Below are 22,183 nucleotides of genomic sequence, written 5' to 3'. Positions count from 1 at the left end.
AATGATGGAGGAAAGTCTGGATCTGAAGTCAACTGATCGGTCCCAAAGCTTTGTGAAGCCCCCAGGTTTCTATTGAACAAGCTTCGATCAAAACCTGGCTCCTGACCACTAGATTATTGACCCTTTGGCAAAACGTATGATGTACCAGGACCGATGGTCAGATTTGCAACACCATCTGAGTCTGGGGGGGTCTCCACCCCATTTGGGTTTGAGTAAAGAAAGTTTTTCATCATTTTAGCGGTGGCTCCATCACAGCCTTTTAGCGGTCAACCAAAGGTGTAGGGTGCCTGCAAGAGTCTATTAAAGGCCTGAATGAAGTCAAACAGCCTCTTTCCTTCCTATGGGAGTAAAATAAAATGGCATGCTGAATCTCCCCTCTGCTGCCGTCCACCTTATGGGATAACTTTTGGCAGCTTACGGGGATGAACTGGAACAGAGGCCTCATGAACGAGCGGGCCTCTTTCTTCCCATGGCTGCCACGTCTTGTACCGTGACGTAGAAGAGGCCACCGTCTCTGTTAGAAAGAAGCCGTGGCCCTGTCCATTAGCAGCCACTTGGATGGTGGCTTAGGGAGCGATATGAAATCAGCAGCAGAGATAGGGCGGCCAGCATGGGTGTGCGGCGGGGGCCGTGTTGCGCCGTGCCGCGCCGCGCCGCGCCGCGCCGGGAGAGAGGATATTGGCATTCCAGGCACAAGCGTGTGTGTGGGACTTTTGTGTTTCTAATCCGGCAGGGTTCAAAGTGGCGGGGCTCGCGCCGGGCACAGCTGCGGCTGTCTGAACTCCAACAGGTGACGGGAGCAGCTGTCATTTCAGCTTAGCCGTTCCAAGAGAAGGGGCTTCTGTGATTTCCGTGCCGAGGCGGCGATTAACTCTTAAGGGTCCCCGTTCCTGCGTCTTCACCCCTCCGGGGGCTCCGAAGAAAAAGCCCTCGGCTTCCTCCTGCTCTGCAAGAAAGGAAATCGCCCCAGTTTCTTTGAAGTCTGTTTTTCTTTCTCCCTCCTGAAGTGGGTGAGAGCGCGCATTGCATGCGTGTCTGGCAGAAAGCATTCGCTGTGCAGGAAGGTCTTAAACCCAGAGCACTTCGACCTGCAGGGGAAAAGTGCTGACCCCAGTGGAGATGCTTTTACGGCCAAACGAAGGATGCACCTGTTCCTTGTCCTGGCCCCGGAGCGCGATCCCTCCTATTCCCGTCACACTTCGGCGTTTCTCATACGGCAGTGAGGGATGCTTGTAGGTCCTGCACGCAGCCACGAGCTGAACTGTGTCCTAGGGGCTGCCATTGCTGTTTGCAGATGCACCAAAGGGTGACTGCCCCCCGCTCACACATGTCCCTGTCCTCCGGGCTGGTGACTAGGACACTTGGACTGAGGGACAGCGAGCCCTGCTCTATGCATAAACCTTTCTGCCACGACACGCGCCACCAAACCTATGCAGATAGGCAAAAAAATGCAGATAGGCAAAATATGCAGATAGGGAAATCAGGAGCGGCTAATATCTCACTAAGTCACGGCCAAGTAGCTCATGAGAGGGCTTGGAAATTCTTTGGGTTTTGTTCAGATCTAATTTTCCGGCTTTTTGCAGTACGGTTCCCTTTGCAGTTGGAAAAACATCTGCCTGGGATGGTTTAGCCAGGCATGAGCCTGCCTCGAGCAGGGGGTTGGTCCAGGTGACCTCCTGAGGGCCCTGCAGCCCTGTAGTTCTTTCATAGGGCTGAAAACTTTTATAATGAAGGGGGAAAAAAGATTCTGGATTCAAATAATAAAAAGAAGAGGAACACTTGCAAGACAGAGGTGCTGTCCATGCCATGAAACATCCCTGAGCCCAAAGACGTTCAGCCCCTAGAACTGGAGTAACCACTAATGCAAACTAGGCAGTCAGCTCAACAGTCTGTAAAGCCAAGGGAATATTTATTTCCACTCCTAAATGCTTCCTTTGCAGCCTGTGACGGCAGAAAAGGCCATCTGTCATGGGCAGAGTCAGCAACACGGGCCACGCTCAGGCTGCGAGGGGTGTCGGAAACACTTGCTAGTGCCCAGCGCACGCCAAAAGAGCTACGCATCGCTCAGGACAAGTGTTCATTGTTGAGGAATTGCTTTGTGACTGTTGCAGAGTCTGCTGCAGCCCCACTTGACCTGGGACAACGATAACTTCACCTGGCCTACAGTCACGTCTAATTTCTTGCAAACCAAGGGCTAGATCCATATACCGGATTCAACTCCACTGAAATTAGTGAAATGATCCAGCCGGCAGGAATGCAGCCCAAGGCACCGAGGCCTCCTGGAAAACCTTGCTTTGTTGCTTCTGTAGCATCAGCTTTGTACGGGAGAGGACGAGACTTGCCACTCCTTCCAGGGTATGAGAACTGGATGCAACCGGAAAGAGGTTTCCACTGGAACCTGTCCGAATTGGGCCCTTTGGGAGCCGGTTAAACCAACATCCCACTTCACATACGGCAACGGGCAAATGAGATCCACAGACTGAGCTGATTCTGGGACACTGCGGGTGCGTCTACACGAGACGCTCGCTGCAGAGTAACCTAATAACACGGCGCAGTTGTGTGCTGGGTAAAGCCCGTGCGAATACACTACTGCACAGTTAGCATCTGTAGAAACCCGTGCGCCGGCGCTACTGCACAGCAAGTACCAGTTACTGCACATTGATTTAGTCCTTGGTTATGCACGTGCTAAACTTAATGCGCAGTAACTACGGCACATTAATGAACGTGTAGACACGCCCTGCAGGTTTGAAATGCTGAGAGTGAACCAGCTGCAGCTGTCAGTTATACCCTGGCAATCGAAGAGATCTCACCAACTCTGAGCGGTCTTTAGCGAGGGATGTACAAGAGGGGCTGCTGAACGGAGAGCCTGCCTCACCTGCTCGTGCAGCAATCTGCTCCCTCCTTTTCCTACGGGAAAAACTAGAAGGGACGGAAACGTGCCAGAGTTACCTTCAACTCCTCGCCGCCTGGTTTGAGCCACGGCGGTCTCAACACAGCCATTGCAAAAGCAGCCCTCCAACATCATTCCCCACTGCCAGTTTTTTGGTTTTGTTTTTTTTTGTGGCCGATTTGCATATTTTATTGAAAATGAAATTACTTTGCATATTTCCCCCCAGGGCTCAGTTAGCTGCACAAATCCTTTATCGGAGGCCTACTTGACTCCAATTAGTTGGAATAACAAAGCTTCCGCTGTCGGAGGATTACCGATGAGTGTCCAAGGGGAAAGTGGCAAGAGAAAGGTTGGTTACAACAGCGGCTTTTTAATCCCAGAAACAAAAAAACTCCGACATTTAGTCCTGAGGAGGAGGCCCCAAAAATACTCATTCTCCATACTAGACATGCACTTTAATTGCTTTGCTTGCTTAAAGGCTTTATTATTATTTTTTTTCTTTTCTTCCTTCTTTTCCTTAGTGACTTAATGGGACAGTTCCTTAGCGGGCGTAAATCTGCAAGCTCTACGGAGGTCAATGGAGGGAGGCTAATTTCCCCCAGCTGGGCATCAAGCCCCAGGAACAGAAAAAGCTGCTTCTGATGTAAAACAGCAAAGAATAAGACACAGAGAATTAATCACTGCAAAAAGATGACTAGTCCTTAGTGCTAATAGGTCACGCGAATGTACACCCCTGCAATCGTACTGGTTCCACCACGCGCTGCTGGTTCTGGAGTCTGGATTGACACGAAGGACTCTGGGTCCAGCTCTTAGGTTGTAATACCAAGTTTGCTGTTCAATAGGGAGCTATTTGCAGAATTTATGGACGGGGATAGGTCCTGTGGGTGGTTTGGCTTTGCATGGACTTGGAAAGGGCTAGGTCACTTCCTAGCTCATTTTTCTGCTCTACGTGTAGGCATGATGTTAGTTTGCTCCCCTTGAGACTGAAATACTGCCCGAATGGTGTCTACCGTTTTACCCCGGACACCCCAGCCACGGACCCAGAGGGGCGAGAGATGGAAAGGTCCCACCGGCCATGTGGGTCCATCTTCGTGGACCCAGGATGGCTCCTCACCTGGGACAGACCTCGTCCGGGGTCCAGACGAGCGCTAAGTCCCGAGGGGCGACACTTCTGCCCCTTCCCTGGGGAGAGCTAAAAAAATTAGACTAGCCTATCTCAATTGCGGAGCTGTCAAGAGAAAAATCCTGCCATTTTGGAAGCGGAAACCGTGGGAACCGGCTTTAACTCTTTGGAAGCTTTAACTTTGGCGGCTGGCGGGGGCGGAAACCATGGCGCGTATTAAGGGTGAGTTTTGAGCCATCCTTGGAAACAGTTCCCATGGCGGCTCAGCCCTGCAAAGCCCCCACCTCTCAAAACCTACTCTATGCAGCTGCAAGGATGACACAAAAGACTGAGCAGCATTGAAAAGGACACAGCCATTTCACTGATAACTCATTAATGGCGGTTCATATTTTTTCCCCCTTGGCGTTTTTTTTTTTTTTTTTTTAAGAATAGAGGGCAAAAATGAAGCATACTTGATAAAGAGCATTAAAAAAAAAAGAGAGAGAGAGAGAGAGAGAGTGCTTTTTTCTTTCATAGGTGGCTTGGACAGCTGGCTCTTTAAATATTAATCAGTGCCTCATTGATATGCAAATATGTTAATGCCAAATAATGCTCTTGCAGCTGCAGAGAATCAACCCGGCCCAGCAGAGCCTCTGCCTCCTCTCCGAGCTGAATGGGACTATCTGAGGACACAGGTGCAGGCACGGAGAAGGTGATTTGTTTAAGATGCTCTCGAAGGAAGGACCGGGGCGAGCGAGCGCTGCCCCACTTGACGCCATTGGCCCGCTGAACAAGGTGTTAATCTTATAATTGTGCTGTTTACCGTCCCTGACACAATGTCCCTGGCCTTTTGCCCTGACACTTGGCCAGTTAAAATCAAGTTTACTGACACGTCGGACCCTTGCCAACCAATCAGCAGTAAATTATTTATTGTTCTATTTCCAAAATAACAAGTAAACAGGAAAGACAGAGCATCCCATAGAAAGAAAATCAGCTCGGAAATGCATTGTTTTTGCCAAAGCATCTCGTTTGTTTTCTCTATCCATAAAACCCGCATCTCCCTCCATTTCCTTCCCTCGCACGCTTGGGAAAGAGCCAGCTGGGTATCTCCGGGCCCGTTTATTCTCGACTCCAGACCCGAACCGGGACCAGTCGCCCACCTGGCTGTCTGAAAGGCGACCTTAGTTCTCTCGTCCGGTCTTGACCTGTTTGTCTTTGCTGGACTGGAAAGCAGCTGGTCCTCCGGAGACGAAGGGAAGACCGGTCTGAACCCCTCGCGTGGCTTCACCTCTCGAAGGAGGAGTGTGCGGTGGCTTGGACTCGTCTTTCATCCCCTCCTTCAAGTGGCTCCCCGAGCCAGTCTCCCTTGAAGCGAAGGAGAGGCCATTAAAAAGCAGCAGCGGATCTCATGATCTTTACCTCCGGGCCCTGTACCTTGCAGTGCTAGGTCTAACTTAGGCTAGGTTTAACTTGATTTCAGTGGAAAAAGCCAGGACGAGGGTTTAGCCTGTAAGCACCCCAGGGCAGAGACTTTTCCACTGTGGCTTTGCCTTAAAGCACCTTGCACACTCCTGGAACGCCATATAAATACCAAACAGCGATGCCCACCTGTTCACCGAGCGTCAGGAGGATTTGAAACCTTCAGGGTGCATCTACACGTGACGCTTTAATGTGCATTAGCTTAATGCACTACAGTTTTAATGTACATGCCCTTCATGCACATTAAAACCGGCAAATGTAGGCTATTCGTGCCTAAATTCGATGCCTTTGAATTTTGGTGCAAATAGTTAAGCACATCAACGCACGTGTAGATGCTTTAAAGCACATCGATGCTATGTGTATGGACTGAGCTGGGACTAACATTAGCATTAATAACATAGCGTTAATACACTTTAATGCCTGCACATGTAGACGCCTGCCTAAAACTGCTTAATATGCATTAAGCTTATGCGCATTAAATTTAGGCACACTTAAACGTGCGTGAAGACATGCCCTCAGCGTCATTTGGGAATAAACTACATCCAAGCCAACGGAGTTGTGCCATGTTAAAACTCCACTATGCCCACTAATGTACTTTTCTGCAGACTTAAGAGCACTTTAAAGGACACGGTGCAAATGAGAAGCATGAAGGAGGTGAATTGGCCGCAGCGTGTCACGAGAAAAGTGTTAACTTGGAAAGCTAATCGCTGCCTCAATGCAGCCGTGTGCCCATGCAGTGCAATCAGTCGTGCTTCTGCTTTACATCAGGTCACAGGAGAGAGGGGGCTCGTGGGTTCAGCCTCCTACCTGCCTGGAGTACGCTGGACCCAGGCAAGTTGCTCCTTTTCTTGCTGACAGGCACACCATGTTGCTGGGAGCATTTTCCTTTTCCTTCTCCAACTACCCTGCATCTGGGACACAATCTGAAGGACATTTCCTGCCCCTGCAGGGATGCCTGTCACCCCCCCCGAGCAACAGAAATAGGAAACAAGTCCATCGCCTGTGGAGCAGCAGCCGTCGCCGTCCACGGAGCATTTAGAAACTTGGCCACCTGTGGTTGCCCTCCTTAGTCCTCCTCACCCAGCCTCTTTGCTTGTGACCTCAGTGATGAATGATCTTGTCTGGGTACCCCTGGTACCAGGCAAATGCAGCTGCAAGCCCTTTTTTAATTGCAGAGCTGGGAGTGCAGATGGCATCTCCACCAACGGGCATCCCAGCTGCAAGCATTACAGTCCGTGCGTTTGTAGCCAGTGTGCGAGAATGTGTGGGGGGAGTGGGGGGAGCAAGGGGAAAGAAAGAAAATTTAATTAATTAGAGAAAAGGAATGGGGAGAGGGAGGCAAGAGACAGCAAGAGAGTGAACACATGCTGGGAAGATTCAAGTTTGCAAATTCAAGTCATGGCTATGCATATTTTGTAGGTTAGCTTGTCCACACTAGGACAACTTCATATTGTCTGTTTATCTGCAACAATAATTCTCCAGTGAACTGGATAAACTGGGCACCTTGCAGAGATCAGTCATAAATGAAGTGCCCAAGGGCAGACTCCAAAACCATAGCTTAAAACATCAGGCTGCTCAACGCAGGTTTCATTGCAAAGTTTCTATTCCTGCAAAACACTGCACGGCCCCGATCCTGCGTGGCACACACTGCCTGTGCTTTCCATTGCCAGCAATGAGAAAAGCGAATGTCTCTAGCACCTTTCAAGACGCTGCGAGCGTTTCTCACAATCAGCCGCTGTAAAACCTCCGCTCGGCGTGATCGCGCGCTTTGGCTCTTGCAGGATCGGGTCCCAACTCTGTCCACTTGCATCGCTCTCCAATTTCAACCAAACGCACTCTAATGGTGGGAAAAGGATTGAGGACAAGGCACCCACGTGAGCTGAGCAATGCCAAGCCCTTGTGAAAACCACCTTCCTTTATTGGCACTGCCAAGAAAGATTTCGGGCAGAGATTCTCCAGAAAGCCCGGGACAGTTAGGCATGAACATTTCCCGGTGTTGTGTACAAACGCCCAATGCCTTTCACTTCTATTCCTTTCTCTCACCCCTCTGCCCTCAGCTCTTGACTCTCCTTCGTTACAGCAACACATGCTTACCCAGCGCCGCTGGAAGAATCAGGGCTCCCGACATTCCCAGTAGCTATGTTAAAGGCTGGCAGACACAAAAACTCAATTAAAAGTCCACCCAGCATGACCAACACTGGGATGAACAACCTGCTCCCTGCAAATAACTGTGGCAAGAAGTAACCGGGCTCCTAAACATCAGGGGCTGGTTTCTCTACAGTCGTTCATCAGGACAGACGTTGCATTTGGAGAAACGTCAGCAGCAATGGGAAAGGAAGCAGGTCTGCTGAAATGATAAATTTTGCTCTGCTGTTTGGGGAACGGCTCGCCGTCTCCATACACTGCAGACAGCTGGGGCAGAGGTATCTTTTTACGCTGGATCTCGTTAGTGAACAAAAGCCTAGGACGGTGTAGGCGTCTGGACGAGACGGAGCATAACCAGGGGATTAACAGTGCGCCCCCTCTAAGAGAGGACTGCCTTTTTTCCCCCCTTTACCCTTGAAACATTACTCTCCTCAGCAACAACGGGGCTGGGCACCTACACGGTGTGATAGCTTTTTCCTCTCGGACATGCTGCAATCAGCCACGGGTCCGAAAGGGCTGGATGCTGACCTCCGCACGCCAGCTCCACAGCTGAGCCCACAGAGAGGGGAAACTTGGCGACAGAGAAATGATCGGAGATAGAGGAACCCTTCTAGATGTAGGAAGGGAGGTTGGGCAGGGGTCTCCTGGGACATCACAGACACCACATTGTATCATTGCTTCCATAAACTCATCCCCTGCCTTAAAATCAGAGAAAAAAAAATGGGCTGGATAGAACATGAGATCATCCAAACCATCCCAGCCAAGGGTCTTTCTGACCTGCCTCTTTGCAGCATCCCAAGATGGAAATCCTACAGCTTCTAGGTATCTTGTTCCAGCTCCGAACGGCCCGCAGAGTTACTAGAATAATTTCCTGCTGTTGAGTCCTCGGGGGGTCGGGAGAACATGGAGGAGGGGTGTAGACGGAGGAGAGAGAGCCTGGGGTCAAAACCCACATTTAGGAAGAAACGGGTTTTTGAAAGGGGCAGGAATTGAGTGGGGAGCTGGCTACAAGGCTAGCTCCTGCCCCCAAGTCCAGCAAGGAGTGCAGAGCAAGCCAGACTTTTATCGGAGCCTAATTTGCACAACACGAACGAGTCCAACCGGGCGATCTTACAACACCTTCAGCTCTCCTGCCACATATGAATGGCCATGCCCTGCCAGAATACAATCTTTGCATTCTCCTAGGCCTGAAGAAGGGTGAGTGTGCCTGAAAGCTTGCAAATAAAGATTTTTTTTGCAAATATCTAGCTGGGCTAATAAAAGAGATCACCTTTGCCATGAGTTCTGACTCCTTGAGCCAGCAAAAGGAAACTTTCTGAACGTGTTTCTCGAAGCAGCATAAAGAACAGCGATGGCAACCACAGCGGCAGCCCGATCCGGTGGTATATGACCTGCAAGGAGTGGGAAAAAAATAAGAACATGAATTCTCAGGCCTCCCCACCCACACATGCATGTACAGGGCCATCACACCGAGGGCACGGAGCAATAAACAGCTCGTTCCCCAGCCTCGCTGCACCGGCTGAAAGCTGCTTCCAGTGCAAGAGTGATGTACGTTCTGCGAGCCGTTGTGCACACCCCGCGTGCTCTTTATACGCACACCATAAAAATAATGCTTTGTGAAGGATATATAAGCATTCACATCAGCCAGCGCAGCCCGAGCAAGGCAGCTGGGAATGCCTTGGCTGGAAGAAGCACAGACTTCGGTACCTAGCTGGGAGAATTAAAGCAGCAGCGATGCTTCATAAACAGGGCAGACGGCGGCTCTCACAGGCTGGTTCCTCGTCTCCAGCCCACAGGAAAAAGCAGCGGTTGCCTCTCCCCAGCGGGTCTGCGTGCCAGACTCCAAATGAGCCCAAACCTCAAACGTTTTCCCCAGTTGCAAACCATTTTGCTGAATGTTACAGCATGAAGTTTTGTCGTTTTGCTAGAAAAGTGCCCCAAACAAAGCCGGGCTCCTGTTCTGCCCAAGGGCAACCCCACACCATGCAGCTCAAGCGCCGGGTTAAATATTGCAGCACTGAAGTGATTAATATTAACGCTTAAACCAACAGCAGCCATAACATATTCTTTATCTGCATTATACATAGACAAAGCCTTGGCTGGGATGATGTAGTTGGGGCCGGTCCTGCTTGGAGCAGGGGGGTTGCATTAGATGTGACCCCCTGACGTGTCTGGAGTCGAGCAGGTTCAGGATGACGGGGGTAGACGATCAAGACCCTGAATGACACGTTCACCCAAATTTTCTATGATCCTATTAGAGAGACATCCATCTATTAGACGAGACAGCTAAGCATGGTAGATAGACAGATAGACAGCCAGACAAGACTCATGCTTTGATCTCATGAGCTACAGCTTCCCCCTACCTCTTCTCAACTTTCCTCTTTAACTCCAGTCATCTCCGGGAGGCTGATTTAGAGCAGTGTAAGACATGGGTAGATAAGAAGTAGCCTTGCTCCTTGCATCTGGATAGAGAAACTAGCTGGAATATTGTTCCTTCCAGTCATCATCATGGACACGAGATGCCTGGAAGAGAGCAGGAAGGAGGAAAAGGAGGAAGGGTCAAACGCCTGATCCCTTATGTGTGCTCTTCCATCCAAGAAGAGCACAGATCACTGCAGACACTGCCTCAGCCTGACGAAGGGCGCTTGCGCCTGAAAGCTTGCAAGGAATAATTCTTCCAACTATTTGAGTTGGCCTAATAAAAGATATCGGATTTACCCAATGGATCCTGTCTGCCCTGATCCCTTGTAGATGGACCCATTTGCCCTTCTGACCCGCTATTTTTCCCTGCCTACACGGGGCAAGGGGGCATTCAGGTAACGCCAGCTTGAGTGCTTCCCCCATGACTCCACAACCACCCACACACGTAGGGCAGAGACCAAGCCTGTTGGCAGCTATCTCGAGCCACCTACGTTCATTCAAGCCTGGGGATTCCCATTCAGCTGCCTTTCTTGGTTGAATGCATCACAGCCTCCTTAGTTCAACTGAAAGCTGATTTTTGTGCCTGCTCCAGCATCTCCACACCTGGCCGTTTCCCATCAAATACCTGGGTTCAGCCCAGCCACCCTCTGGCATTCCCACTCAGCCCCGACATTTATTCCCTATCTTTGGCCAGCCTGCCAAGAACTGAAACGAGGCAAGTCTTTGCACTGGCCTAACACCTAATAAATGTTAGCACGCATTAACCCAATGCGACATTGCACAGCAGTGCTGCTGAGACAGGCTAATTCTTACCGGAGTATCCCTATTATGGGCCAGGCCTGGCAGAGCAGATGGATTTTCATAGAAAATGGAAGGCCATGTGGTTCATGTTTTAAAGAAGTCCAATATCTGCCTCTGTGAATACTTTTTTCAGATGATTGCCTATAAACAGCCCACAGGTCCTATAGGTGCCTCACAGGTGTGTAAGGGGGTGCGTACAGACGTGTGTAAGAGCATTATATTGAAATGGGTCAAGGTCACCGTCAAAAAAAGGTCAAAGGGCCTTCTAGGCCAAGCATCACATAGGGCTGGAGTGGTCACAGCACATTGCTTTTGTAGCCAACAGCACCCAAGGGAGTGATAAGGCAGACATCACTTCTGACTGCCTTTGGCTCATTAGCTGGATGCCCAGGTGGCTACTGCCAACCGGACTGACTACGGACAGCCTTTGGCCCAAGCCCAGAGTGGATCTGAGCTCTCACCTCAGGATCTACACCGAGGCAGACACTTGAACTACCCCACCTCCCTTAAGACCACTGCAGAGCTATGAATATATATATATTTTTGCAGAGGCTGCACCCAAAACAGCAATTCTATTTGCTGGTAGTGTGGGTGATAATTATACTATGTATTATGGAAGAGCCTCGGGGCCAAGTCATATCTGACCGTGCTATTGCACCACTCCTGTAATGCGGTCTGATAAACTCCTAAGTTCTTCGGGGCTTAATGGCTGTAAGTCATTGCAAGTCGTTTACTAGACCGCATTACTAGACCGGTCCCCTTGCACAGTCAGACACAGTCAGAAAGAAGTGGCAAGCCACCGCTACAGCCTGTGCACTATGCAACAAGGCCTGTGCGCGGGCAAACTATTGGCCGTTTGCTGACGACTGTTTATGCCTTGTTTGCTGGCTTTTCCCCCATGCACAGAACAGTCAGGGTGCGACCGGGCTTTGAAATCTTGGGGAAAAGGCGTCCTCTGCCCAGCTCTCCTGCAAGTCTCAGGCATGTGCTGGCGTGCACAAATCACAGATGCTGAGATACATGCCCATGAACGTTCATGCTCCTTTGCCAGTGCCAATGCAGGCGTGACCTGGGGTGCCCGGTCCTTTTGTTATGACCAGGGATCCTGATTTTCTCTGATATAAAATAAAAAAAAATCCCCAATTTTTGGTTTAAAAGAGTAACCCAAAATCTGTATTTTTCCATGATTAAAATGAAACACCACTATATATATATATATATATATATATATATATATATATATATAAAAGTATATTTGTAGCTCTGCAGTGATCTTAAGGGTGGAGTGGTTCAAGTGTGTGTGTGTGTGTATACATACACATATGCATGTACATATACACACACATATATACACATATACACATATACACACACACACATATATATATATATATATATATATATATATATATATATATATATACACATACACACACACATATACATATATAGATGTATATGTAGCTATATATTAGTATATAGTATATACCAGGGGTGGGCAAAATGCAGCCTGTGGGCTGGATGTGGCCCGCCAGGCCATTCTATCCGGCCCGCGGGGCCCCTAAAAATGTAGAAAATGAATATTTATCTGCCCGTTTACCTATCACGAGGCCCTCGATGGCTTGCCAAAACTCAGTAAGCGGCCCTCCACCTGAAATAATTGCCTGCCCCTGGTATATACTAATATATAGAGATCTATATATACTGGTGTTTCATCTCAATCATGAAAAATGTGGATTTTGGGTTCCTTCTTTTAAACCAAAAATCAGGGATTTTTTTTTTAATCAGAGAAAACCAGGATCCCTGGTTACGACATGGCAGCACGGTCCTATTCTTTTCTGTCTTATCTTGGGCCCTTCCCATCTCATGCCTGAGGCTGAAGTAGGGCGAAAGAGCGAGCTTGCACCCGCCGATGGGGAAGGAGGAGCTGGATGCCTCTTCCACCTGCCTCCATCGTGCCTGCACTGTCCCAGGTGCTCGTGGCCAGGGCTATATCTCCTCTGATCTGAACCCTATGTGGAAAGGGCTCCCTGCACGGACCCGTAAAGCCGCAGCCTTCTGCTTCAAGCTCCTTCTCTGAGTGATGCCTGCAGGAAACCAGCTGGTGAAGACGGGCCCGGGGGCCAGAGGGAGCACGCTGGCACTCACCCATCACGCAGGGTCGCCATCCCTTCCTCCACTGCTTCTTGCCTGTAGCACACCCAGGGGTTTCCGTGGTTGTGGGGTGAGACGGGGGGTCAGAGCAGACAAGCCTGGAGATCCTTCGACCCAGCAGTTGATTTCCAGCACCGAGGACTAGACTTGAAGCTCTGAAACCCCTTCCAGTCTCGTGCTCCTGTGAATGGGCTTTGTAATCATTTTGCAAACCCACATAGCAATTAGCACGTTATACTTCATTATTTCCACTACATGCCCTCTACTGGGGACTCTCTTCTGTTTAGAGACCTTGCGAGACTCAGTCCCTGCGTTGGAGAGCTACTCGCCTATAGAGACCAGATGGACAAACGCTGGCAACAAAGAAGTGGCATCATTGTTCTCTAGATGGGGAATTGAAGCCCAGAGAGACCAAGGCCAGACCCTCATAGGCAACTAGCTGCTTAAGTTTCAGCAATTCAGCAGTTAGGTACTGAGATACCTTCCAGTATCTGGAGCTTAAGTGACATGACCAAGGTCATCCCAGAAGGATGTAGCAGAACAAGGAAAATGGGGTTCAGTCCCTAACCCCAATGGGTGCTTGCCTTTCTCTTCCTCCTATTACTTCTTACACTTTCCTTCCTTCTCTGGGTGGTAACCACATCTTCCTACGAGTATGTACAGCACCTATACAACGGGGCATGCCGGGCACTGCGTGGGTCACTGAGTGATGCCACGACAAATAGTTAAATGCACCGGCCTTTTATGAATCAGATTCTGCTGTCTTTCTTTACGCAGGAAGTCAAGACTGGGTAAAGAGAGAAAAACGGACCCAAATAACAATGAAAACCAAGCCCTAAAACACACAGGATCTATCTATTTCCACCAGCAGAGTGCTAACATTTAGACCCAGCTCTCCACAAAATGGGCAAAGTATCAAGTCCAGGTCACTTCATGCTTTATAATGAGCAATTATTCCTTTTCAAAGTAAAATGAAATAGGACCCATTCCATAATGACCTGTTGGATTTTATCAGCATGTTTGGGTTATGCTTTTGCCCTTTAGCTAATGCCTAATTGATTCTTTAATCTCTACAACTTTTTCATTGACTGATACAAGAGCCATTTAGCCGATCGGCAGCAGGAAAGCAGGCTCCAATCCCTCGGAGACCCACGACACGGTGCCATAATGACCTCATCTGAAGTGAGCACTTTATTTGATAATCTATCACTTATTTATTATTCTAACTAACTGCTTGCAGGTGGTGTGATTTTAGTGTAATTGTTTCAGCAACATTTACGCACAAGGCAAAGCCCCAGAAACGTGCAATCAGACCCACCCGCAGCTACTGGGAAGGAAACGGGCTTGTGAGCTGTACTCGGAGGGGTGGGAGGGAGAGAGGAAATCTGCATTTAAGCAATGCGAGCGGCACGACAAAATCCCACCAACTGCAGCAAACATGAAGCAGGGGCCAGACACAGGCATGGGCGAACCGGACAGAAAGGGGTCATTTTTGGATTATTATTATCATTATTTTTGGTGAAGGGGGCCTGATACTACAAGTTTGCCTGGGGCCACCAGGAGTCAGGGTGCTCCCTGGGGAAGAAAGGGATGCCACCGATGCTACCAGCTGCAGATATACTGAGGGATTTCATCTGAAATGGAAAAAGATTGTGTCTGTGGTGAGGGAAGCGGGTAGCAGGTTGTAGCTCACCATCTAAGTAGCTGCATGGCTCCGTCACCAGAACCCCTGAGCAATTAATGGTCATTAATTAAATCATTTTCATAGCGCCCTTGTGATGGATGCCAGCATTAACCCCATTTCACAGAAGGGAAGACTGAGGCACGACAGGTCACATTATGACTTTCTTGAAGTCAACGGCAAAACGTGTCTGTAATGCAACCCATTGACTTCAATAGGGCGAGGATCTCTCTTCCTGAAACCAAGCCTGTTGTTTTGGGGTTTTTTTTTTTAACCCGTTTACATGGAAAATCAAATTCCTTTCCTAGCCGGTTCACAGATTGCAATGACTGCAGCCCGGGCGGGCTGACCAAGCCTTGCACACCTCTTGGGAAGCTCAGGGAGCTTCACCTGCAGCCACGTGCACAATTCATGCGCTCACCGTACGAAAGCTTCAACCCTTGCCGAGGCAAGCCAGGCGATGCTGCCGGAGCCCCGGTTCGAGCGTTCAGTGGTGGGACTCTCTTTGCCCCTCCCGGTGTAGCAGGGGCTGAAGGAAAAGCCAAACATTTGGTTTGTCAAGTGCAGCAACCAAAACTTACCATAAAAGCCAAGGAACCGAGGCGGCCTCGGAGAGACGCAGCAGGGCCCCGCGCACCGCAGGCTGGCCCCGCTCGCAGGGAATCTCAGCAGCCAGCAATGACCAAAAGGCCTTTCCATGGTGATCCTCCATCCTTAAGGAGCGAGGACAACCCTCACACCACCAAACACCGGGGTTGAACTGCGTTGGTGGAGGTTTGTACCATTGCGGGGTGCCCAAGTCTCTCTCCAGGGCTGTCAATCAGGCCCTTTTCATCAGTGCATCAAAAACTCTGCCATGTAAAGGCCTCGTGGAGCACCTTTTTGCCCTGATGCCATTGCTACTTTTAAGGAGAGGTGGTCTAAACTCCACCCTACCCGGGATTTTATCCGAGCTGTGTAGCACAGCTCTGCACAGATGAAATACGCTGCATGCTCTTGCTAAGGAGCGAGAACGGATGCTGATTTCCTGGAGGGCTGGCACTGCCGGGGCGTATCGGAGCAGTCTCAAAGGACTGCACAATGAGGCCAGAAGTGACGGTACAACCGTCAGGCAACGGCAGCCTTGCACAGAGAAAGGGGGGTCGGACTCGATGATCTATTGAGGTCCCTTCCGACCCTAACATCTATGAATCTATGAATCTATAAGAGCACTAGGAGTGAGCTGGGGTGGGCGGATGGAGAGGTTATTTCATTTGCGACCCTAGTGGAAACGTGAAACTATTGATGTCGTTTCACTCCAGCAACGTGCTGATGAGGAATGAAGCACCCCAGAGACCAGCTCCAGCACTAAACCATCGGGGGAGAAGGGAAAATTGCAGAACCGGGCAGTCTTCTGCCACGGCTTCGTCCCCGCTGCGGCCACCGCTGCTCCGGGGGAGATGGGGCGTGCAAAGACCGCTCCATTGGGCTGCAGGTGCCATTCTGGGAGCTTCAGGGGCTCAAATGTCTATGAAATGTCCAGGAAACCATCTTTAAAGCATCAGAGAAAAAGTTTTTAGGAGAAGACCATCCCATTAGAATTGCCCTCTCGCTGGATTCGCAGCCGCTGGGGTATGTGAAGACTCTTCCCGCAGTAAGGAAGAGCATCGTACACAGGATCGCTCGAGCGAGGGAAAGAGCAGAAGGTAGAAACAAGCTGGAGAGTCAATGCGATGGGGAAAATAAGCTCCCCAGCAATATGCTTTCGAGGCCAATAAGCTCTGCATTATTCACCAAGAGTTTTGTGCTGAGAAAGTCCAGAGGTTCAAGACAGCTTGAGCGTGTCGCCTCTGGCAGAAGGATTCAAGAATTGCAAGGGAGTCAAAAAGCACCGCTAATGGAAAAGAAACCTGGCACCTATATTTTTAGTCCTGTATATTCCCCACACCCTTTTTGTCAGACGCAAAAGCCTGTAGGATGAAGCTAATGGTGTGGGGGGGAGGTAGGACCCCACTGCCAATCCCAAGTTTAGCGAACGCTGGCTGTGGCCTGAGCTTCGCTGCGCCCTTAGACTGGGCATGGGCTGGACACAGCAAAGGAGAGCAGGATAAAGCAGTGTCCTCTGGAGGGAGAGGTTCATTTTTCCATTAAAAAAATAAAATCCACTCTGTAATGAAAAAGAATAGTCTTTGTGGGAAAAGCGGAGTGGAAATGGAAACTCTGAAAGCCTGCTTTGACTGACATTAACCTGCAGACCTCCGGGAACCTCGGCTCAGAATAATCAGATTAAACGAAAGCTAATATACTATCCTGAAATTCATCCCACACTGGCCAAAACTTATAGCAGCTGGGTAATTTAGCCTACAGGTTTCTGCCTCATGCCCAACAGTTCACACTGAATTGCTTAGACAAACTTAATCCGCTGGGAAGGAAAAAGCCCTTTTCCTTTCAGCTGTATCAAAGCAACGCCAGCTTCAAAGCAGATTACAGCGGAGAAGCAATGCGAATAGGGATAATTTTTACCTGAAACGTGCACAATGGAGCAAAATTATTTTAAAGCAACTCTGGGCACATTGTAGCTGATCCAAAGAGGAAACGATAGTCGTTGGAGCAGCTTTTTGCTATTACCACGAACACTATCTTTTGTCCGTAGCGCCTAACAAACATTTGGCCCTGTGTTCTCAGACTCCTTTTCATTGGGCGTGTCTACAGGTGCGCTTTAATGCGCATTAGCCTATTCTAATGCGCATTAAAGCATCACAAAAAAACCCCGTGGTCTTTAGCTAATGCTCATTAAAATAGGCTAATGTGCATTTTTCTAGTACCTCACAATGGCAGTACTAGATTTAACGTGCATTACCTAAAGTGCAATAATGAACGTGTAGATGCGCCCAATGATGTATCACTAAGAAAGATGATTTCCTGTCTGTTGCTGGTCAGGAGTGCTCAGTGCTATGACCCCGTCTTAAAACAGCAATGAGGTCTGACATACTCCTGCCATAAGATTTGGGAAGTGCCTTAATAGGGAAAGGGAGGCCCTATTGATTCAACTCTAGCTCAAATCATCGACATGGCATATAAACCTGTTACGCTGATGAGATTGAAAACTAGCTTACGAGGTGCCCTCTCCTCTGTTTGGAAACATGTTAAAATACAATGCCACTGGTTAAAGACTTCCTCACGGAGTCTGACATTTCTAGGGGGTGGTAAAGGCATTGCATCTTCACTTACAGCCCACATTACCTTGCCCCAAGAGGCCAGCACTCTTGGAAGACAGGTAGAGGATGTAGAAAAACTCGACAGCCCTGATACTTAAATAAGGTTCGAGGCAAGAAGTTACATGTCGGGCGCGGTAACACTGCAATTTAAGAATTTAGCATCGCTGGCATAATCCAGCCTCACACGCCCACGTGTTCGGGTTGACATGGATAAGGCTCATGCCAGCTTGCTCAGAGCATCAATGACACAAATGCAGAAGAAGTTTGCTTTCTCCTCCGTGCTGCCGGTGAGCTGAAATCCAGCTGTAATCGAGCTGGCTTTCGCAGCAACGGCAACAACATCGCCGGGCGTTTATAGAGCGATTCCCATCCCGAAGGCTCGCGCGCAGAATCCGCACCCCGTGCCATGGGGAACGCAGCCACCTCCGGAGGGGGAGATGGCTGCTATGCATCAGCACACAGCAACACCGCGCAATGGTGCGGAGGAGAAAAGGGATATGAAGAAGAGTCTGTAAAGGCAGGGGGACGTTCTGGGGAGGATGATTGGGAAGTTGACTCCATCCCTGGCATAAGCCTACTATATTATAACAGCTAGAAAGTTCAATCAGCAATTAAAACCAGGGTCCTGGGAGCTTATAAGAGTCAGATTATTTTAAGGCATAAAGCTATGCCCCTGTACCCTACTTTCTCTAGCTCCATCCTTCCCCCTGCAGCGGCAGGATGGGTTGAGATGCCCCCTACTCGAGCGGCAGTGAGGATGCGCCCAAACATCATGACGACAACCCCGAGAGGATGCTTTCTGTAAGAAAAAGCCACTGGAGATGGGAAGGGCCCAGGTAGGAGGCCTGATGGGAGATACCTGGAGGAAACAGGTGCTCCCGTGATGGCTAAAACAGGCTAGACTGTGTTGCACGATCTCGATTTGGGAAGGGGCTACTTTGTTTGGAGGAAGGAAATGCATTTGAGTGGAGGTAAAGAAACCAGACCTTAAATCCACGTGAGCCTACATGCATTCTCCCGGGAGCTGAGATGGGGAAACTGAGGCCGGAGACACACGACCAGGCAGCCCTGCTCCAGCGCTGCACAAACAGGAAACAATGATGACTGCCTCTGTCCCGGGTTAAAACGTGATGTTAGCCAGGATGCAAGCAGGACGCGAGGCAGGCAGGCAGCGCACAATTCACACCTCTGGCCCTAGAAAAGCACCTGAGCAACTTCAAAACGTGCCAGGGGCCTGACCTCTTTTCTGAGCAAGTCTAGCAGGGATGGGGTATTATTCATCCCCTAGGGAGCTGGTTTAACCCAGGGGAAGGTGGGGTGGAAAATACCAGCTACTGCATCAAGTCACACCAGCAGCACTTTGGCTTGGCAAACGGCCTCCCATCCCATCTTAGCTTGCAAGCCCTGACACGAGCGTGGCCTGAGATAACGTGAGACACCATCAATACGAAGCTCGCTGCGTTTCCTACGGGAATTGTGCTTTAACACACCGTGATCTCACTTGAACAGGCACTTTGGCTACCAGTTGATGGGCACCGAGGGTCAAATTCATGGCACAACCCCTCTCCATAGGCATTCATGATGCCATCACGTGGCCATCCGGCATGGATGGATGGAGAGGCAGGCTATGGACCGCAGGTGACCGCGGCTATTGTGGAACATATGTGTTGGAAAACATCCTCTCCAGCATGGGAACTATGCCTTGGGTATTCCCAACCCTGCCATGAGCCTCCTTAAGGCCTTCACGCATGATCCCAGGTTGAGAGGGATGCCTTGCTTGGCAATGGTCCACCAGAAAAGCATGAGGACATCCTGGAGCTGGCGGAGGAGGTCCCTCTTCTCTCGTGCACGGTGTCTGATTCTGGTCAACTTAGCTGTTCCAAAGAAAGATGCAAAAAACCCTCCCTTTGCTCCTGGTTGTCCTGGAATAAGCCACCCCCCATCCAAAGGAAAGTCTCCTCTTAATTTGCAAGAGTAAGAGCTTGGTTTAAGATGCCCGCGGGAGCAGAGGGGTGCACGTGCAGCATGGGAGGCACACTTATCAGAGGAAAACTAGACTGCCCACACACTGTCGAGGGGAAGTGTCCATCAGGAAATGCTTCCTCTAGCTCCATCCTTCCCCCTGTAGCTGCAGGATGGGTCAAGATGTATTGCAAACCCTGGAGGCAGCAGGGACTTGGGCTGGAGGCTCTCGAGGAGGAGGTCAACCATCAGCATCATGTGCTATGCGATCCGTCTTCCTTCCACAGCCCTCAAGGATTTCATCTTCCTATACGAAGCAATCCTCACTGCCTGCGAAGACAGCGGGGATCCAGACAGAACAACCTAGCATGGGAACTACGCCCTGGGTATTCCCGTCACCTGCCACGACCCTCCTTAAGGCCTTCACGCAGGATCCCAGGTTGACAGGGATGCCGTCCGGCGTCACAAACCACCACCGAGCCGACGCATCCCAGCCACAAGCAGCTTGGGAGAGTCACGGGGCAGGAAGCAGACGGAGAGCTGCCAAGCACGAGGGCTTAAGGGTTTCTGCAGAAGGCCATCTCCGAGCGAGTATCGAATATGCTGGCGCGCTCAGGTTACAGCAGCGAAGAATGCAGCGTGCCCGGACGGCATCGCTCTTCCAAAGGGAACATGTGCAGAACGCATTTGCAGGCACCGCGTGACAATTTACCCAGCGTTTGCTGCAAAACCAGACAGCGGCCGACGGTCTGGCCGGGGTCTCGCTGCTTGTGAGGCAACAGGTAGAATAGGGATAACTCCTCTCTCAATCCCCCCCCTGACACACACACACACACTTCATCTCCAAGCCCAGGTCTCCCACATTTAAACTCACACCTGTGCGATGCACAGAAGCACGCTACGCTTGGCTTTTGCGGGGGGTAACTTATATCAATTTGCCAGCATCCATTACCCAGTCCTAGATGTCTGCTCTGTGCCCAGCTCCAATGCTGTCACTCCTGTCCCACACGCTTTGCCACACTTTTGCACACATATTTGCAGGCTGAAAGGGGGGCTGCTCTGCTTAACCTCACCTGGTGATGCCTGCAGCCAATCCTACAGCGTGGGGCTTGGTGATCATGGGCCCTTTGGAAAGACACTGGCATTTTTGCCTAAAACTTCCCAGGCAAGGAAGCAGGAGATTTCCCAGGCGATGGAAAATCTACCGCAGCTCTTGCCGAAGTGCTCCAGGGTTTAACACAACTGCTACGGCTAATGAACCACCTCTTGGCCATTTGAAAGCATCAACTGAGTTGTCTAAAAGTGCGGGGAGGATGGATGCACCGCTGCCGGCGATCTTAATAACGACGGTGAATCAGACACGCCGTGGAGATCTGCACTGCCAACGCCGCCGACCAAGTCTTCCTTTCCCATTGCTAATTTCTAAGGGCGTTGATAGATCCATCTGATCCTTGAAACCTCCAGGCAGAGGAAGCTCAATCAGACTACACTAGATCCCCAGATGAACCAGGAAAACACAGAAAAGATAAAGTTGTCTCTTCTTTTTTTGGGGGCCTTGACAGATCAAAACCCTACGGCTGAACGCCGCCGTATTTTATGTCAGGCCTCTAATCCTCGTCGCCTGGCGCTATGTGGGTGTCCGCTTCCTAGTCTCAAAAACATGTGACGGAGAAGAAGAAACTTGGCAGACGGTGGCTCACACTGAGCTTTCTTCCAAGTGGATTTATGTCCCCCTGCACTGGGGCTGCACCAGTCGACTCATGCTATCGAGCTGAGAGAAGAGCCGTCTCTTCCCAGCAAAGCTTCGAGTTAACAGATAACACGATATAGCTCAGCCTTCCTGAAACCCATCCAAGGGACCGTGTCTTTATTATTTTATTTGGTCCCAGGGAAACATTTCTTATTTAGCTCCCTGCACCCACCTTCCCTGCTTCCTTTGAATCTATATGATCCTTCCAGTCACTATGCTGGAGCGAAGCAGACATGCTTTTTTCCACCTTTTAAAAAAAAATAAAAATCCCCCCTCCCTGCTAACAGCTTAACAAGTCCAATGCACAGCAAACAGGAATGTAAATGATGGTCTGTGTTCCATTATCCCTGACCCAGAGGTTGGAAACCAAAAGAAATTAATTAAAAGGAGAGCGGGGAAAAGCCAACCCAAGAGGCTGCTTGTGACCAAGTCTCCGAGCACTACGCCCGTGAGACATGTCAGTCACTCAGAACAAAGGGGCACCATCGCCGGAGAAATTTTTCTCCGAATTACATTCCCCGGACATCTAGTCTTTCTGCCAGTAGGCAAAGCTCACATCACATGCGCTGAACCAGAACCCGCTCACACATCTGCTGCTGCA

General features: G+C 50.0%; 1 long non-coding RNA gene across 1 annotated transcript; it reads right to left on the bottom strand.

Moving 5' to 3' along the window:
• Positions 1-4,890: 4,890 nt before the first annotated feature.
• Positions 4,891-15,895, bottom strand: LOC109284870 (uncharacterized). The gene is made up of 4 exons (XR_009456301.1): positions 12,987-15,895; positions 9,980-10,139; positions 8,887-9,867; positions 4,891-5,357 (listed from the first exon to the last, which is right to left on the bottom strand). It is a non-coding gene; the product is annotated as an uncharacterized LOC109284870 (long non-coding RNA).
• Positions 15,896-22,183: the final 6,288 nt, after the last annotated feature.

Source organism: Alligator mississippiensis, chromosome 13, assembly GCF_030867095.1.
Source record: "Alligator mississippiensis isolate rAllMis1 chromosome 13, rAllMis1, whole genome shotgun sequence".
Taxonomy (NCBI): Eukaryota; Metazoa; Chordata; order Crocodylia; family Alligatoridae; genus Alligator; species Alligator mississippiensis.
This window is presented reverse-complemented; position numbering and strand designations above follow the sequence as displayed.